The 20,159-nt window shown below is 44.5% G+C and overlaps 1 pseudogene across 1 annotated transcript; it reads right to left on the bottom strand.

Annotated features, from left to right (window-relative positions):
• Window positions 1–877: 877 nt before the first annotated feature.
• On the bottom strand, window positions 878–18,627 carry LOC110503040 (annotated as a pseudogene). Its single transcript, XR_005039135.1, has 16 exons — window positions 18,282–18,627; window positions 17,982–18,179; window positions 17,547–17,681; window positions 16,848–17,371; window positions 16,401–16,596; window positions 13,783–13,884; window positions 13,270–13,399; window positions 12,844–12,893; window positions 8,682–8,775; window positions 5,433–5,704; window positions 5,075–5,347; window positions 4,651–4,803; window positions 4,288–4,399; window positions 3,870–4,012; window positions 2,405–2,494; window positions 878–1,480 (listed from the first exon to the last, which is right to left on the bottom strand). The product of XR_005039135.1 is annotated as an uncharacterized LOC110503040 (transcript).
• Window positions 18,628–20,159: the final 1,532 nt, after the last annotated feature.

The following is a 20,159-nucleotide window of genomic DNA, read 5'->3' as shown; positions in this document are numbered from 1 at the left end:
AGGTGTGTGTGCTGGAACATTTACTATAGAAAAGTCAGTGGCGACTAACTGGAGAACATGCTGACCAATAGGGCCTTAGCAGAATACCAACCTGTGAACACCACTCACATAACTAGAATGAAATGTGGTTAGTCATACCGTATATAAAAAATTAAATCAGCTGTCAAAGATACAGGAAGTTTCAGTAAAAAATGTTAAATGCAGACAGATTATTTGTTCGTTGGACATTGTGGGATCTTAGTCTTTAAAATAAATTATTTAAGAAATAGCAGTGGACATGCTTTTATGTGCAGATATGGATATAATAACTATCGAAGTAAACTTGGAGTCACATGATATGTTGTGTGATGATCCCACTACGATTCGGGAAAGCATGCAGTTTATTAGGCTACAGATGAAATAAGTTATGAACTTTACAGGGTGGTATAAGTGCACAGTGATCTTGATGCTCTTTTAGAATAAATATTGAGGGTCTTATTATGGTGACATGATGATCGATGCTTGACTGCTGTTTGACAAAAATGCACACTGTCATCACGGACTTTATCCGCAACAAATCATATTGGTGGAAACCACATTGGTGGGAAAACGTTCATATTTCAGAAAGAGGATTTTTTTAATCTTCCCATGAAAATCTGTTGCTAATTGGATGGAAAAATAGCTATGAAGTGACATTTCTCCTAGTCTATATGTACATTCACCTTCAAAAACTAAACAGCAGCAGGGTTCATTATTAATGCTTATAGTTCATCGTCAGTGAAAACAGAATAAGGTATTTGAATTTACATTGCAGACCAGGCAACCATACCATGAATGGATTTGGTACATATAAACAAAGAGAGCACCATTAAAAATGACTACGCTCTGCGTTTGGACCAACTTAGTGCTCAGTGCTCCTTTAATGGCATTACACAACAAATACAAAAATATAAATAAATAGTTACATAAACAAAATTAACAACTCAAAAAGCCCTTTGTGCACTGTGGTGGCTGGTGAAAAGTAGTGCACTATATAGGGAACAGGTTGCCGTGTGGGACGGACTCTTTACTCGTCCAGACATTTTTCTTCAGATTAGAAGCCTGCATAGATTGTATGTTCTAGCTCACTGAACAACTGTGGTTTTCCCCATTAACTTCAAATGATATTATTCTCTCAATATATTCATGTTTTATGCGCCTCGTTGGATACATTTAAGACTAAGTCAAGGCTGTATCCACATGGGTGAAATACAGACCAAGGTTCTGTTCCAATATTCACACTAGCATTCTACTTAGAATGTACTACCATTGCATCCCAAGAGGTATTGTACAAAAACCCCTCTTCGCCTCTGAACTATTCTCGTATGGACATTGGAACATAACAAAAACCCAGTCACCACTCTGCCTCGCCGACAGCCTTAGAGAAGACATAGTCCTTTCCTCCATAACACATCACCCCATCCTTCAGATAGAACTTCCACCGGTTCTTACTGCGGTGAATCTGAAGTGGTAACAAACACACATCATTACTATACAGTCATTAGAAAGCATGGACATTGATCAATCAATCATCTTGAAAGTATAAAAAAACTATGAATATATATATAAAACTGAAGATCTCGTACAATGCTGTGTACTACTCCCTTCAAATAGTACCCGCAAAACACCAGGATGCTGGCCTTCTAGGCAGAGTTGCAATGAAAAAGCCATATCTCAGACTGGCCAATAAAAATAAAAGATTAAGATGGGCAAAAGAACACAGACACTGGACAGAGGAATTCTGCCTAGAAGGCCAGCATCCCAGAGTCCCTCTTCACTGTTGACGTTGAGACTAGTGTTTTGGGGGTACTATTTAATGTAACTGCCAGTTGAGGACTTGTAGGGCATCTGTTTCTCAAACTAGACACTCTAATGTACTTGTCCTCTTGCTCAGTTGTGCACCGGGGCCTCCCACTCCTCTTTCTATTCTGGTCAGAGCCAGTTTGCGCAGTTCTGTGAAGGGAATAGTACACAGGGTTGTACGAGATCTTAAGTTTCTTGGCAATTTCTCCCATGGAATAGCCTTCATTTCCCAAACTTTTGAACGGTAGTGTGTGTGTGTCATACACACTATACACAGTCATTAGAAATCTGTTTTTTACCAGGAAGTCATTAGAAATCAAAGGTTCAGAAATCAATGATTGAATTCTGTCTATATATTGTTTAATCAATATATGTTACACCCATCATCAATATGAAAGATAAAGGAAGAGGATGTTTTATCTACACCACTAGGAAGCCGAGGCATACCGTATTTACAACACTAGGAAGTTGAGGCATACCGTATTTACAACACTAGGAAGCTAAAGCATACCTTATCATACTGACACACTAGGAAGCTGAAGCATACCTTATCATACTGACACACTAGGAAGCTGAAGCATACCTTATCATACTGACACACTATCACATTGTCAGTGTCAAAGAGATCAGGAATGTCCTGCTCACTCACGTCATCCCCAGAGTTTAAAGGATCCTATCAGGGAGGGAGAAAGAAAAAGGGGACAGAAAGATGAGGACAGAAAGAGGAGGGAGGACAGTGAAAGAGGCGGGGGGAGAGAGGGAGTGAGCGAGCGATAGTTAGAGATAAAGAGGGGGGAGGGAGAGAGTTATATGGGACACTGGATGCTCACGATTAGCACCAAGGTTGTGGGATCAAGTACTGAAAATGCAGACACTTTATGGCTTTGGATAAAAATGTCTACTAAGGTATTTAGCTGTTTTGATTTATAGAACAAGCAGAACAGAGTTTTAACCTTGCATTCCCCGTCTGAAACACCCTCAACCCAGATGTCAATGACAGCTCTGTATAGTGGTGAGGTGTCAGAGGCACAGTCAACATATTTTAATATGTTTGGACCCCAGGAAGAGTAGCTGCTATGGGGATCCCTAATAAATACAAATACAAACGTCAGAGGCAGTCAACATGTCAGAGACAGCTCAGCAGTCAAAGACATCCAACAGACTTCACATCCTCCTCCAGCACACTGACTTAAACTAGGTTCATCTCTGCTTTTGTTCATGCCAATAAGGCATAACAGGACCCAAATAACGTTAGGTGATTATTGTCAAATGATGCAACAACACCAACTACAGATTTTGGTACAGGTTCAGCAGCATCGGAAGATTATCCATTTAAAATGCATGTTTGTCCAGGCCCAGGCTTGATCTGTGTCCAGGTAACCAGACAGGCCTAGGCTTGATCTGTGTCCAGGTAACCAGACAGGCCTATGCTTGATCTGTGTCCAGGTAACCAGACAGCACTAGGCTTGATCTGTGTCCAGGTAACCAGACAGGCCCAGGCTTGATCTGTGTCCAGGTAACCAGACAGCACTAGGCTTGATCTGTGTCCAGGTAACCAGACAGCACTAGGCTTGATCTGTGTCCAGGTAACCAGACAGGCCCAGGCTTGATCTGTGTCCAGGTAACCAGACAGCACTAGGCTTGATCTGTGTCCAGGTAACCAGACAGCACTAGGCTTGATCTGTGTCCAGGTAACCAGACAGCACTAGGCTTGATCTGTGTCCAGGTAACCAGACAGCACTAGGCTTGATCTGTGTCCAGGTAACCAGACAGCACTAGGCTTGATCTGTGTCCAGGTAACCAGACAGCACTAGGCTTGATCTGTGTCCAGGTAACCAGACAGCACTAGGCTTGATCTGTGTCCAGGTAACCAGACAGGCCCAGGCTTGATCTGTGTCCAGGTAACCAGACAGGCCCAGGCTTGATCTGTGTCCAGGTAACCAGACAGGCCCAGGCTTGATCTGTGTCCAGGTAACCAGACCCAAATAGTCATTTTGAAAAACAAAAAGGACAGGATGCATCTCTTTTCCTCAATAACCATTTCTTACCTCTTCCACTGTGATTTCATCCATCCCCACACTGTCACCACTGGAGCTGGAGATGCCATCATCACTGCTGCCATCTACCTCCTGTAGGGCCTGGAGAGCCTCCACAGTCATCATTCCTAGGAACTCATTTTCTCCCATCGCACCTGTAACCACACTCTTAGCTTGTTCAACTCATCTATGGCTGCGTTTACACAGGCAGACCATTCTGCTCTTTTGACCAATCACATCAGCTCTTTTCACATCTTTCAGATCTTGTTCAGAATGGATCTGATTGGTCAAAAGACCAATCAGTGAAAAGTGAAACAAATATCAGAATTGGACTGCCTGTGTAAACGCAGCCTATTAGAATGATGCAGCAATTGTTAGCTAACAAAGCAATCACTTCCCTAGCATAACTATTGTTGACAATGCTGCACACCTCCTTCCAACTCCTCCACCTCCTCAGAGCTGCTGTCTGCAGGCCCGTCCAGCTGGATGATGTCTGCCAGAGCATCATTGTAGTTGTAGTCTTTCAACAGGGCCATCTCCAGCTGTGGAAGACAGAATAGGAAGTGTTATGAACTACCAATTGAGACCAGATGCCCTAAATACTTATGGAGATCTGAGAGAATTTGACTGGTGTTAGCAATATGACAAACACTCCACCTTGCCCTCTGACAGGTTAGGGGTGAGTTTAACCAAAATGATTAATCCTACAGTATGAAATCCTCTCAAATCAACAAGGTTCTAGGGATTGGATTTGCGATTGGGCCTTAGTCCCAGTTGCCATCTCCCGTCTTACCTTGGTAGCATCCACAGGTAGACCCTCCAGGTGGGTTGTCATATCAGCCACCGCTCCTCCATGATCCTCCTGTTTCACCATCTCGCTGGCCTCAAACTCTGACCCCTGACCCATAAACCCTGACCCTTCAGACAGGGTCGTCTCCATCTTGACCTGGGTAAAAACAAACATGATTATATAAGCTGTATGTTGAACCTTGGCTCAGGTCTCTTGTTTTCAAATGGAACCCTTTGCCCTATATTTATAGTAGGCTACTTTTGACCAGCGCCCTATGGGCCATGATCAAAAGCAGTGCAGTATATAGGGAATAGGGTGCCATTTGTGAGTAAGCCTATGTCTTCTGAAATATAGCAGTACCCTGCCTTGCCACTGTAAAAACATGAGATGTTTGACTGTTTGAAGAAGATATTGCGGAATTATTTACCTGAAGGCTTGGCATGTGGGCGGAGCCGGAGGACAGGCTCATGTCTAGTGGCTGTGGACTGTCAAAATCAATCCCATCCAGAGTGAAATCACCACTGTCGAAGGGGCTCTCAGGGGGGTGAGATGGAGGTTGGGCTGGGGGCTGGAAGGACACTGGAGTCTGACTAGAAAAGGTTGCCTGAGCTGAAGGAACCTGTGGCTGCTGAACAAGATTATTCTCCTGAACTGGGGGCTGGACCACAGGTTGGGGTAGCAAAGGCTTCTCATTAGGTGGCTGGGGAAAAATACATAATTTTTCTGTAAAACACATTTGGAAAAACCCAAAGTGCTACAATAAAAACATCAAGATGGTGATTCACCTGGACCGGAGGAATCAGGCTCCTCTGCTCTGTGGTCTGAGGATCCGCTCTGGGAGGAGCCACAGGCTGTGGGGGAAAAGGTTCAGTCTTCGGAAGGGCCATGGTCTTTAGGACAGTAGAAGGGACCACTGTGGCTGACTGCTGGGAAGCTGAGCTGGGATCTCTCCACTCCACTACAGGTACCCCTTGCCTGGGTTGGGCCTGAGAGAGATGGTGATGACCGGCTGGAGTCTGGGTCACCATCACTGGGACATTGACCTTATAAAGCTGGCCTTAGGGAGGCAGAGGAGAGGAAACGATAAGTAAAAGGATCCATTCTAGAAATGTGTATCCATAGCCAAATCAAATAAATCAAATTTTATTTATCGCATACACATGGTTAGCAGATGTTAATGCGAGTGTAGCGAAATGCTTGCGCTTCTAGTTCCGACAATGCAGTAATAACCAACGAGTAATCTAACCTAACAATTTTACAACAACTACCTTATACACACAAGTGTAAAGGTATGAAGAATATGGACATAAAGATATTTGAATGAGTGATGGTACAGAAAGGCACAGGCAAGATGCAGTAGATGGTATCGAGTACAGTATATACATATGAGATGAGTAATGTAGGGTAACATTATATTAAGTGGCATTGTTTAAAACCTCTAGTGACTCCCCATCCCGCATGAGGGAGCGTAATCGTCGGCTGACACTAATTAGCATAACGCAACGGACATAAATATTCCTAGAAAATATTCCTATTCATGAAAATCACAAGTGAATATATATTGAGACACAGCTTAGCCTTTTGTTAATCACCCTGTCATCTCAGATTTTCAAAATATGCTTTACAGCCAAAGCTAGACAAGCATTTGTGTAAGTTTATCGATAGCCTAGCATAGCATTTTTGTCCAGCTAGCAGCAGGTAACTTGGTCACGGAAATCAGAAAAGCAATCAAATTAAATCGTTTACCTTTGATGAGCTTCGGATGTTTTCACTCACGAGACTCCCAGTTAGATAGCCAATGTTCCTTTTTCCAAAAAATATTATTTTTGTAGGCGAAATAGCTCCGTTTGTTCTTCACGTTTGGCTGAGAAATTCCCGGAAATTGTAGTCACGAAAACGCCAAAAAATATTCCAAATTAGCTCCATAATATCGACAGAAACATGGCAAACGTTGTTTATAATCAATCCTCAAGGTGTTTTCAAATACCTATTCGATAATATATCAACCGGGACTGGTGGCTTCTTAGTAGGATAGAGAGAAGCAATGGCCGCATTTGTCCTTTACGCACCAAACACTCTGTGAGAGACTTCAGCTGACCACTGACGCAATGTTGACGTTCAGGCTCATTTTTCAAAATAAAAGCCTGAAACGATGTATTGTGACACTAGACACATTAGGGAAGCCATAGAAAAAGGAATCTAGTTGATATCACTGCTCAATAGGGACGCATAGGAACGCAGAGCCTTCTAAATAAGAGTCCCTTCCTGTTTGGATTTTTCTCAGGCTTTCGCCTGCAACATCAGTTCTGTTATACTCACAGACAATATTTTTACAGTTTTGGAAACTTTAGAGTCTTTTCTATCCTAAGCTGTCAATTATATGCATATTCTAGCATCTTGTCCTGACAAAATATCCTGTTTAGTACGGGAACGTTATTTTTCCAAAAATTCAAATACTGCCCCCTTAAATTAAAGTGGCTAGTGATATATTTTTACATCAATTTTTCCATTATTAAAGTGAGCTGGAGTTGAGTCAGTGTGTTGGCAGCAGCCACTCAATGTTAGTGATGGCTGTTTATCAGTCTGATGGCCTTGAGATAGAAGCTGTTTTTCAGTCTCTTGGTCCCCGCTTTGATGCACCTGTACTGACCTCATCTTCTGGATGATAGCGGGGTGAACAGGAAGTGGCTCGGGTGGTTGTTGTCCTTGATGATCTTTATGGCCTTCCTGTGACATCGGGTGGTGTAGGTGTCCTGGAGGGCAGGTAGTTTGCCCCCGGTGATGCGTTGTGCAGACCTCACTACCCTCTGGAGAGCCTTACGGTTGTGGGCGGAGCAGTTGCCGTACCAGGCGGTGATACAGCCCGACAGGATGCTCTCGATTGTGCATCTGTACAAGTTTGAAAGTGCTTTTGGTGACAAGCCGAATTTCTTCAGCCTCCTGAGGTTGAAGAGGCGCTGCTGCACCTTCTTCGACCACGCTGTCTGTGTGGGTGGACCAATTCAGTTTGTATGTGATGGCTATGCAGAGGAACTTAAAACTTTACTACCCTCTCCACTACTGTCCTGTCGATGTGGATAGGGGGCTACTCCCTCTGCTGTTTCCTGAAGTCTACGATCATCTCCTTTGTTTTGTTGACGATGAGTGTGAGGTTATTTTCCTGACACCACACTCCGAGGGCCCTCACCTCCTCCCTGTAGGCCTTCTCGTCGTTGTTGGTAATCAAGCCTACCACTGTAGTGTCGTCCGCAAACTTGATGATTGAGTTGGAGGCATGCATGGCCACGCAGTCGTGGGTGAACAGGGAGTACAGGAGAGGGCTCAGAATGCACCCTTGTGGGGCCCCAGTGTTGAGGATCAGCGTGGTGGAGATGTTACCTACCCTCATCACCTGGGGGCGGCCCTTCAGGAAGTCCAGTACCCAGTTGCACAGGGCGGGGTCGCGACCCAGGGTATCGAGCTTGATGACAAGTTGAGGGTACTATGGTGTTAAATGCTGAGCTGTAGTCGATGAACAGCATTCTCACATAGGTATTCCTCTTGTCCAGATGGGTTAGGGCAGTGTGGTTACGATTGCATCGTCTGTGGACCTATTGGGGCGGTAAGCAAATTGGAGTGGGTCTAGGGTGTCATGTAGGGTGGAGGTGATATGGTCCTTGACTAGTCTCTCAAAGCACTTCATGATGACGGAAGTGAGTGATAGTCATTTAGCTCAGTTACCATAGCTTTCTTGGGAACAGGGACAATGGTGGCCCTCTTGAAGCATGTGGGAACAGAAGACTGGGATAAGGATTGATTGAATATGTCTGTAAACACACCAGCCAGCAGGTCTGCGCATTCTCTGAGGACACAGCTTTATCCAAATGGGGACTAACCACATTTTAATATATTATTAATTCTGCCCAGAACCATACCAGTGTCTACATCAAAGGAGTGTATAAGTGTTCAAACAGAGTGATTCATGTTCTTTTTAAATCAAGTTTGTCAAAACGGGTGTCTGTATGAAGGTTTATGCATGCTGTGGCCCTTCTTACCAGAGGCCGTCTGCAGTGTGACCCCTGCAGGGATCTGGACTGGGTAGGTCATCCCGGGAGGAAGAGAGAAGGTGGCCAGAGTCCCACCGTTGTTCTGCAACACAATGAGATGCTTTACACATATTGGATCTTAGAAGAATTTAAAATGTATTTTGATTTGTTTAACACTTTTTGGATTTAATGTGTGTTATTTCATAGTTTTGATATATTCACTATTATTCTACAATGTAGAAAATAGTAAAAATAAAGAAAAACCCTTGAAATGAGTAGGTGTCCAAACTTGTGACTGGTACAGTACATAAAGAAATGATCACACAGGATTTTGTAAAAATACAATTGGTAGAGAAAAATAAAACAAAAAATATGTGCCTCCCAGCCCCCTGTCCCATTCCCCCCCAGCCCAATGTCACCCACAGCCCGAAATACCCCCCCCCCCAAGCCCATCATCATGTCTCCATCCAAACCCCCACATGGAAAAAAGATTTCCACCACGCCTAGCAACAGGTTGGTTTTTAGTCCCCCATTTCATATAAAAACCGGTGTGTTAAATACAGTCTGAACAAACTTAATTTATAAATTGATGGTTGGGATTACAGGATACCAAAGTATTATTTTTCCATATTCTGTTCCAGTTAAAGGGTTGTTCAGATTCACTTAGATCTGTGGCCCATACCGTTTTAATGGCTGGCTCAGATTGAGCTTTCCAAAAGTTGTTTATAAACAGAACAAAAATAAATGCAAGCATAAAAGTATATTAACAAGTTACAGTTCAAATAAGGAAATCAGTAAATTGAAAAAAAATGTATTAGTCCCTAATTTATGGATTACACATTAATAGAAATACAGATATGCATCTGCTGGTCACAGATACCTTTTAAAATAATGGCTGTGCAAAGTTATTGGGCATTGGCGGGAACTGGAACACTGCCGTATACATTGATCCAGAGCATCCCACACATGCTCAACAGGTGACATGTCTGGTGATTATGCAGGCCAAGAACTGGAACATTTTCAGCTTCCAGGAATTGTGTACAAATCTTTGCAACATGGGGCCGTGCATTATCACGGACGAGTAAGGGTGGGTAATGAAGCTAGTGGGCCAGACCAAATTTTTTTTATTTGCCCTTTATTTAACTAGACAAGTCAGTTACGACAAATTCTTATTTTCAATGACGGCCTAGGAACAGTGGCAGAACGACAGATTTTTACCTTGTCAGCTCGGGGATTCGATCTTGCAACCTTTCGGTTACTAGTCCAACGCTCTAACCACCAGGCTACCTGCCGCACCATTAAGGGTGGGTAACGAACTTAGCAGACTGGACCATGAAGGGTGGGTAACGAAGTTAGCAGACTGGACCAGGAAGGGTGGGTAACGAAGTTAGCAGACTGGACCAGGAAGGGTGGGTAACGAAGTTAGCAGACTGGACCAGGAAGGGTGGGTAACGAAGTTAGCAGACTGGACCAGGAAGGGTGGGTAACGAAGTTAGCAGACTGGACCAGGAAGGGTGGGTAACGAAGTTAGCAGACTGGACCAGGAAGAGTGGGTAACGAAGATAGCAGACTGGACCATGAAGGGTGGGTAACGAAGTTAGCAGACTGGACCAGGAAGGGTGGGTAACGAAGTTAGCAGACTGGACCAGGAAGGGTGGGTAACGAAGTTAGCAGACTGGACCAGGAAGGGTGGGTAACGAAGTTAGCAGACTGGACCAGGAAGGGTGGGTAATGAAGTTAGCAGACTGGACCAGGAAGGGTGGGTAATGAAGTTAGCAGATTGGACCAGGAAGGGTGGGTAACGAAGAAAAGCGAATGAACATGAAAACAAAAGATGACATATGCAAGCCTAATGACTAAAAAGTCAAACATAGGATAGCAGTAGGGTTTATTAATTGGCATGGTGTTAACACTGTGTACATGTCTTGAACCATTGGCAATATCATAGGCTAGGCTGCATGATTGTGCATGGTTAGAATACCTGAATAATGAGCCAGTCATGGGGTTCCATTAGTCGGCTTGTCCCCTTGTGTGTTTAGTTTGATGTGCTTCTCCAATAAGTATTGAGCTTCCTTGGCAGTGGAAAACATGTGTGGTGTGTTCTAAGGGCAAGTTGAGTTTTGCCAGGTGGATGAAGCCGCATCTCAAGTTTAGCTTGAGAGCTCGAGTAGCTGGGATCTCACCTTATTGAAGGTCTCCCTCTGTTTCAGCAATTCGGCACAGAGGTCTGGGTAGATGCTGATCCTCTTCCCTGCATAGGTCACGCCCCCAGATGCTGTTGCAAGGTGAACAATTTGCTACTTGACTTCAAAGTTATGGATCCGTATACAGTGAGAGCCATTGAGGAGTTAACCCGCAATGTTAATCAGTGGCAAAAAAGGCAGCTTCTCCTTCCGAACAGTTCATAGAAAAGATTGCTCATGAAGGATGTTGGGTTGCCCGCATCCACACCAGTTTCAAGTCCTATGACCCAACAAGAGTTGGATTATCCCTTCCAATTTTGCTTGCACTTTCCAGGTCACGGAATCATACCTCTGTCACATTGACTGTTCTCCAGACTTTCCACTTCGGTTGAATAGGTATCCACTTTACCAGTGCCAATGATTAATTTACCGGTATTAAATGGTAAATTGAGGGCAGAGGTAATCTCCACACAAGCAATCTCCCGGATAGTGCCGGCCAGCTCTTTCTGTTGTCTGGTGCTGAGAGCCACCATGTTCCCACTGGTGAATTGTGGACGGACAAATTCCAGCTGCTGGAGCATAATAGACCTGCTAGTTATTTCTTGTGAAACTATTAATGTCCCACACCTTAATATGATGCCTAGTATTGACAAGTAGTTTCAGGAAATATGTCTTAATTCATAGTCATTCGCAAAAGAAAGCCACGAAAATAACAAAGTATTTTTGACCTCCGCTCTCACACAAATAATGGGACTGCTGGGTTGACATGTCAATGTCAGTAACAGTGGGCACTGTTTTCCTGAGAGTCATGGGTTCAGGCCTAAGTCCTAGGAAACTAGAAGCTGTCTAAAATAAAAGCTGTCTAAAATATCATTCTGCATATTTATTTATTTAACTAGGCAAGTCAGTCTTATTTACAATGACGCCCTACACCGGCCAAACCGGGACGACGCTGGGCCAATTGTGCGCCGCCCTATGGGACTCCCAATCACTTCCGGTTGTGATACAGCCTGGATTCAAACCAGGGTGTCTGTAGTGATGCCTCTAGCACTGAGATGCAAAGCCTTAGACCACTGCGCCACTCGGGAGCCTCATCAGGTGTGCAGATATACACCGAGTGTACAAAACATTAGGAACACCATGACAGACTGGTCAGGTGAACGCTGGATATCGATACGGTATGTAATTGTAAAAACAATCCTCTTAAAACAGCTTACTTACTGCACAATAACTGGTGTTGATCACTGCTGCCGGCCTGGCTCTGATCATTGGTGCCGACAACTTGGCATATAAATCAGGTTTTGGCGCCAACATAATACACATTTTTTTGCACAATTGTGTGCCGCCTCATGAATCTCCCGGTCGCTGCCAGCTGCGACACAGCCCGGGATCGAACCCGGATTTGTAGTGACACCTCTAGCACTGCCGTCTACAGGTGTCGTCTACAGGCTGCCAGTAGGCCCTCCCCGTCTACCAGTAGCCCCCCCCCCACCCCGTCTACAGGCTGCCAGTAGGCCCCCCACCCCGCCTACAGGCTGCCAGTAGGCCCCCACCCCGTCTACAGGCTGCCAGTAGGCCCCCACCCCGTCTACAGGCTGCCAGTAGGCCCTCCCCGTCTACAGGCTGCCAGTAGGCCCTCCCCGTCTACAGGCTGCCAGTAGGCCCTCCCCGTCTACAGGCTGCCAGTAGGCCCCCACCCCGTCTACAGGCTGCCAGTAGGCCCACACCCCGTCTACAGGCTGCCAGTAGGCCCCCACCCCGTCTACAGGCTGCCAGTAGGCCCCCACCCCGTCTACAGGCTGCCAGTAGGCCCCCACCCAGTCTACAGGCTGCCAGTAGGCCCCCACCCAGTCTACAGGCTGCCAGTAGGCCCCCACCCCGTCTACAGGCTTCAGTAGCTCTTCTTCCAAATAGCGGTTTGCAGATATTATGTACTGCACAACAAAACGTTAAGTACATAAAATGTACGACAGTTTTGTGTAACTTGCCTTAGCAGTGAAACTCTGGACGTGTTGACCTGCAGGGATCACCATAGAGGCTGGGGATGAAAGGAGGAATGGAATGATTAGCTTAATCAATTAAATACATAGCGATCTGCATGCAATAATCAATTGGCCCGATTAACTCACACTGTAGAAAATGCAACAATTACCCGATATGGTGGATCAACTCATTGATTTGTGAAATAGGCCTAGATAGCAATGGGTGAGTTGGTCTTCGGGTGCATCCCAATAATATCTAATGTTCCTGAAGTTTACACTCTTCTTCCAACAAATCTAAAAGCATTGGTGGAGGCATGGAGGGAGTTTCCACCATATTTCCTTTATCAGTCATTTCCAGTGAAGGGAAGTGAACAATTGCACACTTTGGTAGAAAGGAGAGATATCTGGGACCCTTGGACATAAAAACATTACCTGCAGGTTTTGTAAAAGTCTGTCCATAGTTTGGAGGGAGCTGCAGCACAAAGTTGGATGAGTTGATGGTGTTCTTCATGAGGGCCAAGCCATCCACTGCTTTGGACTGCATAATCTTTGACTCCCAGAGCTACAGATTAAATGTTGGTTTGCTAGTTAGTTGATTTGACAAAAGCCATACCAAATATGATTGCAGTTCCAGTTACACAGCAGTAGTATTACTGCAGTAGGGTCTATGCTCTTTTCTTGATTTCATCACTTCAATGTGATGCTGTATATTCTGCAGTATTTATATACGTCATGAATGCAGTTATTTTTTGTGAAGAGGGCAGGCAGTTAAGTCCACTCTGTGTAACAAAGTGAAGTCATTCCAGTCAGGGAGGACTAACGTCAGAACGAAGAACGGGGAGAAGTACCACAAAGGCTGGCGGTGTTGAGTCGATATCGCCATCTGCCGGCCTCTGCCGTAGGGGAGAAGATCGTGCTTATAAAAATCCTTGAAGTCCCACTCACCTGTCTCAGGTCATCAAGGACACGGTCCTCCAGTCCTTCATCCAGAAACACCTCCCGCATGCTCTCAATCACATCATCTATGATGGACAGGTAGAGCTTCGGCTGGAGGGGTTTTCAAGGAGGATACAGGGAAGCACGAAGGATTATTAGTTATCTAGTTAACAGTATGTAGTCAAGTTAGCTAGCGTTAACAACTAGTTATTTGGCTGATTGACAGTTTGGCAATCAAGAAGAGTAAAGTTAGTGACATGGCTATGTCGAGACACATTATCAAGTTACTAAGTAACCAAAACAACAACATAATGATCCGTTTATGGGCAACTTGCTCCTTACCACATGACTTGAATTTGATAGCATTTCGAGGGTCTAAGATGGTGCCTTGGTCTCGCTAGCTAGCGCGAGGTAATCAAAATAGCTAACGTTAGCTAGCAGACAAACAGAAAATATTGACAGGAATTTTCTATTTCAATATTAACAGATCTGTGGTTTTTGTAATTCTTTCCTAAGTGGACATTGATATAGCGGACCTTTGTTTCAATAACTAAAAACAACTAGCTACTTCAAACTGCAGGCTGTCGACTCCAACACAGGTGTGACCTTTGACCTCTACATTTGTTCAACTCCTCCCCCTTCTCACAAACGCATGCATAAAATGCAAATATATTCAATTTGTTTTATTTATAACTAGCACTGAAGTCATATACACATACATACAATAAAACATTTTTTATATAATTGTATATGTGAGTGCAGGCCATTCCTGCATTTCTAGGATTACATAACCATACTTCAAAGATATTGACCTATGGAAAAATAAGAGATGAGAGCTTGCATGCTTAGCTGTGGAAAAAGGCCATGGTTGGCTAGCTAAACAACAAAGCTAAACAACAAAAGCTAGCTAAACAACAAATTAGGGGATCAACATTTTATATAATTACTCAATTTTTCCTTCAAATTTAAAATACACTCCAAATAGTTTTTGGAACTAAGCCTAAACACTATGGGGTAGTTTCTCAGACAGATTGATCCTTGTCCTGGACTAACAACCAATCTTGCATTACCCATCTCATATGTATATACTGTATCCTATTCTACTGTATCTTATTCTATGCCGCTCTGACATTGCTCGTCCATATATTTGTATATTCTTAATTCCATTCCTTTACTAGATTTGTGTGTATATGTTGTGTAATTGTTAGATATTACTTGTTAGATATTACTGCACTGTCGGAGCTAGAAGCACAAGCATTTCGCTACACACCCAATAACATCTGCTAAACACTTGTATGTGACCAATAACATTTGATTTGATTTGTAAAGCAATCTCAACGAGAACCTCCATTGAAAGTGCTTTTTCATCCAGGACAAGGTTTAGCCTAATCTGTGACCGGGAAACTGGCCCTGTGAATGTCTACAAGGTATTTCCTCTTTTATAAAGAGCTTCTGCAACCTCCTGTCAATGAATAATCTTCTGAGAGAACTGTAAAGTGCATTGTGATGGTAGGGCTGTGTGTTGGGTTGTTCGTTCCTCCAATAATAATAATAATATATTTGTTTTTTGTAGCCTACTTCGATTCCTCCATGGCTGGCTGCCAGTCTGTTTCTGCTCTCTTGCCAACTCCTTACAGAATTGTCATGTCTGGCACCCAGGCTAGGTTATAACATGTTAATATCCATACATACAGGGATACAACAGGGCCAAACAATATTATGGAATGTCAACCTTTTGATTTTATTTTAACCTTCATTTCACTAGGCAAGTCAGTTAAGAACAAATTCTTATTTACAATGACACCCTACCCGGAGGATGCTGGGCCAATTGTGCGCCGCCCTATGGGACTCCAAATCACAGCCAGTTGTGATACCGCCTGGATTTGAACCAGGGTGTCTGTAGTGATGCCTCTAGCACTGAGACGCAGTGCCTTAGCTCGCTGCGCCACTATAAAAACAATATAAAAACAAGTGTTCATCAGCCACATGTAGGTCACTTTGAAAGATGTCCTTGTATCAAGGCATCCTGTGTTTTGTCTCGATTCGAAGGCTTCCTCACGATGAACGAGACTTGGAAGTATGGTAATTGATCATCATCACTACTGTGGTGTGCAGACTGATTGCCTATGTGCTTCTGTCTCAATCCACTTCTTCTTAATTTCCAACTACAAAAAGGACAGACCAATATGGTTTAGTTTCATTATGGAATACCCTCTATGGCCCCACTGGACACAGATGTCAATTCAACATCTATTCAACGTTGGTTCAACATCATTTGATTGACATGACGTGGAAACAACGTTGATTCAACCAGTGTCTGCCCAGTGGAGCAGGACAATGATAGAGCTTAGTTTGCTAGACGACAGTATGGGACCAACTTGTCAGCTGGTGTCACAGTAATAACTATGCTATATCAGACAATATTTTGTGTTGGATGAAATATATACCGAGTTCCCCTAATAAGTCGCAAATCACGATTTTGCTTTGGAACTAACAAAAATAGAGCAAAATAGAAACAAACAAAATTAAGATCAACCACAGCATTATAGATATTAAACAGTATTATATATACAACACATTATAGATATTAAACTTGTTATCTAATATAACAATATCTCAGGCCTTGCCTGACAATGATAGTGGGTCCTACCGGTGACATGTTTCTGAGGCTGAACGTCACTGTCTGTGCCCAGTGACGTCACTCTGGTCTGTGAGACCACAGCCCCTACCATCTCACACTCCATCGTGACAAACGGATACCAGTCAGTGGGGATCTCCTGATCTGAACCAAGCTCTAATTTACAGGAGAAGGTATGGGATTTTCTACTGCTGTGAGAGGAAAAAGGGAGATTGTGTTTTCTAGCCAAGCTGTAGTATAACAAACCCTAATACTATAAAGTCTTTATGTATTTTAGCTAAACTGATTAGGGAACATAAGTTACAGTTTAACATAGCCTATATTGAAACATATTTCGGTAAATGTAAAATAAAGCCAAATCAGAATAAGCCAGCATTCCATACAAAAAGGGATTATCAATAGACCATCATCAATCGATCATCAAAGACAGCCAGACTATTCCTCTTAATCCTTACCCATGTTCTTAGCATGCAGTCTGTCGATCCTCCACACCATGGCCAAGTACACATTCTCATACTTGACTGTCCCCACGGTAACTTGCATGACCGGCTGTGACTCAACAACACTGACTGTCCCCAGACACGCGTTCCGGTTGATCCTGGCCGGCAGGGACTTCCGTCTTAGCAACGTCACAGTGCGTGACACCTTCACCCAGTCCGCCGGTACCGGCACACGGATCAGAACGTTCTCGTAGAGCGGCTCAGTCTCCGACACTCCAGTAAATGACGGGAAGGCGGCTGATATGTTGAGAAAGGCTTGGAGTTCCACATAGGCCCCTTGGACAGTCACCACGGCTTTGACGGAGAACGGTAGGTTAGTACATCCCAGGGCTAACGTCTTGTAGCGCATCAGTTCTACTCTACAGGCGTCCGGAGGGGAGAACTTGAGCAGCCGGGACCTGTGGAACTCCAAGTCATTGATGCACTTGTGGAAGTGGCAGTCACTGATCTCCATCCAGCCCTCAAGGAGGTTGTCCTGAAAGACCACAATGGAAATTAAAGGACCACAATTGAAATAGACCTAGGTCAACCTTTTGGTGTCACCCTGGATGATTCTACTAATTGTGTTGTCTTTTGATATGCAGGTTAAATTGTATGTATGTGTTGATATGTGTGTTAAGAAACGAACACCCAACCTCCTCAGAGCCGAAGCTGGCGTCGAAGCGGAGGAGCCCTAGGTCGTTGAGAGCCAGGAAACACTCCCCTGGTCCGTTGAGGAAAGCCAGGCAGTGGATCCTCGTCATGGCTGCCCGATCCATTATCACACCGTCCTTAAAATGTATTTTAAGATTTTAGTCAATGAGAGGTCGCAAAAAAAGGATCCCCAAGGATCATGCAATATGTAAAAAGACAGGAGGTAAGGAGTCATTTTTGTGAATGATTTTAGCAAAAGACATTCATAGAAATGTATAACCTTCTTATTTAGGCTTTACATTTTTAGATAATACGTAACAGCAAGTAATTCATGAGTTTTTAATAACAACCTGTAATAATGCTGAAATACCAATGAACTACTAGGTACATTTCCTGAAGAGACTGTGTGCCATCTTACAGTAGTGAAGTAAATGTACCTTGTCCAGCTGCACCCAGAGGTGGTCTGGGATCTGCAGTGTCATCTCCTGTTCCTCGTAGTGCCGTTTTTGCGACAGGGGCGGAGTCAGCCTAAGAATCTCCTCCTCCATGGTCTCTAACAGATCCTCCATGTCGCCGTATTCCGTGGTTCCAAATTTCAGCAGCTGCTCCACCTCAGCCTTGTGGGACACCTCCAGCTTCAAATCAAATCAAACTTTATGCATTGTTGATTGTTGATTAAACACCAAGCCCCAAATTATTATTTTTTTATTATTTTTTTTTTTTTAAAGCCCTCTTACCTTGTGGTGGTAGCGCTTCTTCTCTGTGTAAGACACGTCCTCCACCTTCACTGTCTGGATCTTGCGAGGCTCTCCGTTGCTCTCCAGCTTGAGATCTGAAAACCTGCAGTGAGGCTGCAGCTGGAACTCTTTGAAGGGCTTCTCCAGTCCTTTCTCATAGTACATCTGGAGCACCCCTCCAGACAGCAGACGCAGGTAAATGGGGCCCCACTGTCGGGACGACATTCGGTATTTTCTTCTCCGGGATCCTCAGCATTAAAGACCAGCCGTCTCTCTTCTCGCTAAGAAACAGACTGTGAGAGACAAAGGCTGTTGATGGTCCCTCCCTGACGTCCTCCCTGTCTCTTACTCCTCTCCTCCCCCTCTATCCATCCCTAATCCTTCCTCTGTATCGTTGTCTTCCTCAGCCTGCAGGCCCTCCAGCTTGTGACAGATGTAGAAGTAGGAGTTCTGGAGGTGGTCTGGTCGAGGAGGATCTTTGCTGTCTTTCGGCTGGATGAAGAAGCAAGGCAGACTAGAACCTCCACCCTCAGTCGGAAGAGGAGCTCCCAGAGTCCATGCTATGCCCACCAGCCCGCTCCCAGAATGGGTTGAAATGCCCCGGGTCCCCCTGGAAGGAGGGGAAGGGACCGGGGCCATCGGAGACAGAGACGTCACTCTGGGGATGTGGAGTGGTGCCTGTGTGGGTGGCCTGGTCTAGGCCTGGGGGAGAAGAAGAATGCATGGTGGCAGAGGCAGAACTAGAGAAGCTACGGAAGAAGTCGTGCTGATCCCAGGACCTGCAATGGAAAGGTAATGCACTGCTAGGAGGAGCCTCCCTTACCGGCGTGCAGAGAGGAGTGTTGCAGGGCACACAGGAACTTCCATTGATGTTCAAATGCATTGGAGGGGAGCTGAATTCAAGGGAACTGCTGAAGCTCCAGGATGGATCTCCCAATGAGGGCAGTACCACTACCTGGGTGTGTCTTCAGGGCTGTAGAGACATAGGAAGGGGGTGACCCTATCTTTGCCCCTGGTGACTTCATGGGTGTTGAGGCCAACTTTGTCCCACTCCCTGGGATTTTCAGGGGTGTTGAGGCCAACTTTGTCCCACTCCCTGGGATCTTCAGGGGTGTAGAGGCCAACCTTGTCCCACTCCCTGGGATCTTTAGGGGTGTTGAGGCAAAAAAAGGGGACGTAGATGTAGTACACTCATCCTCGAAGGTCACCCAGTTTGGATTGTTCATGGAGCACATGGCTGGTTCTGTTGTTGACGTTATCCTCAGACTCCACCACAGAGGCCTTCCCTGCTGAAAAGCTGAACAGAACATTGTCATAGATTAGAATATACAGAGTAACAGCATACAATGTTTTTCTCTAGAATCTACAGGTATCAGTGGAGGCTGGTGGGAGGAGCTATAGGAGGACAGGCTCTTTGTAGTGGCTGGAATGGAATTAATGGAACAGAATCAAACATATGGTTTCCATATGCATGATGTGTTTTATACCGTTCTATAAAATTCCATTCCAGCCATTACAATGAGCCCGTCCTCCAATAGTGACTCCCACCAGCCTCCTCTGGCAGGTATTGTATATTGGTGCATTTGCTATGAAATATACTGTATCAGGCATCTCTTATTTACACCAATACATAACCTCACAATCCCCCCTAGTGAGCATTCTGTCTAAGAGACCTCTCCTACAGTTAGTGTTGCCAGATTAGGCAGTTTTCAAAATCGACATTTGAGCTCCTTTTAGTAGATTTTAGTGGGATTTTGGCTCAGATTAATCTGAAAAGTGTCATAAAAATCTGCCAACACAGCGCAGTCAGATGATGTTCCCTCAGCCAATCGGCGACATGAAATTTCCCACATGACTGGTTTAATTATTTAACAGCTG

The sequence above is a fragment of the Oncorhynchus mykiss genome, chromosome 23, assembly GCF_013265735.2.
Source record: "Oncorhynchus mykiss isolate Arlee chromosome 23, USDA_OmykA_1.1, whole genome shotgun sequence".
In the NCBI taxonomy this organism is placed as follows: Eukaryota; Metazoa; Chordata; class Actinopteri; order Salmoniformes; family Salmonidae; genus Oncorhynchus; species Oncorhynchus mykiss.
The sequence above is the reverse complement of the archived record's forward strand: the minus strand, read 5'-3'. Positions and strand labels throughout refer to the sequence as shown.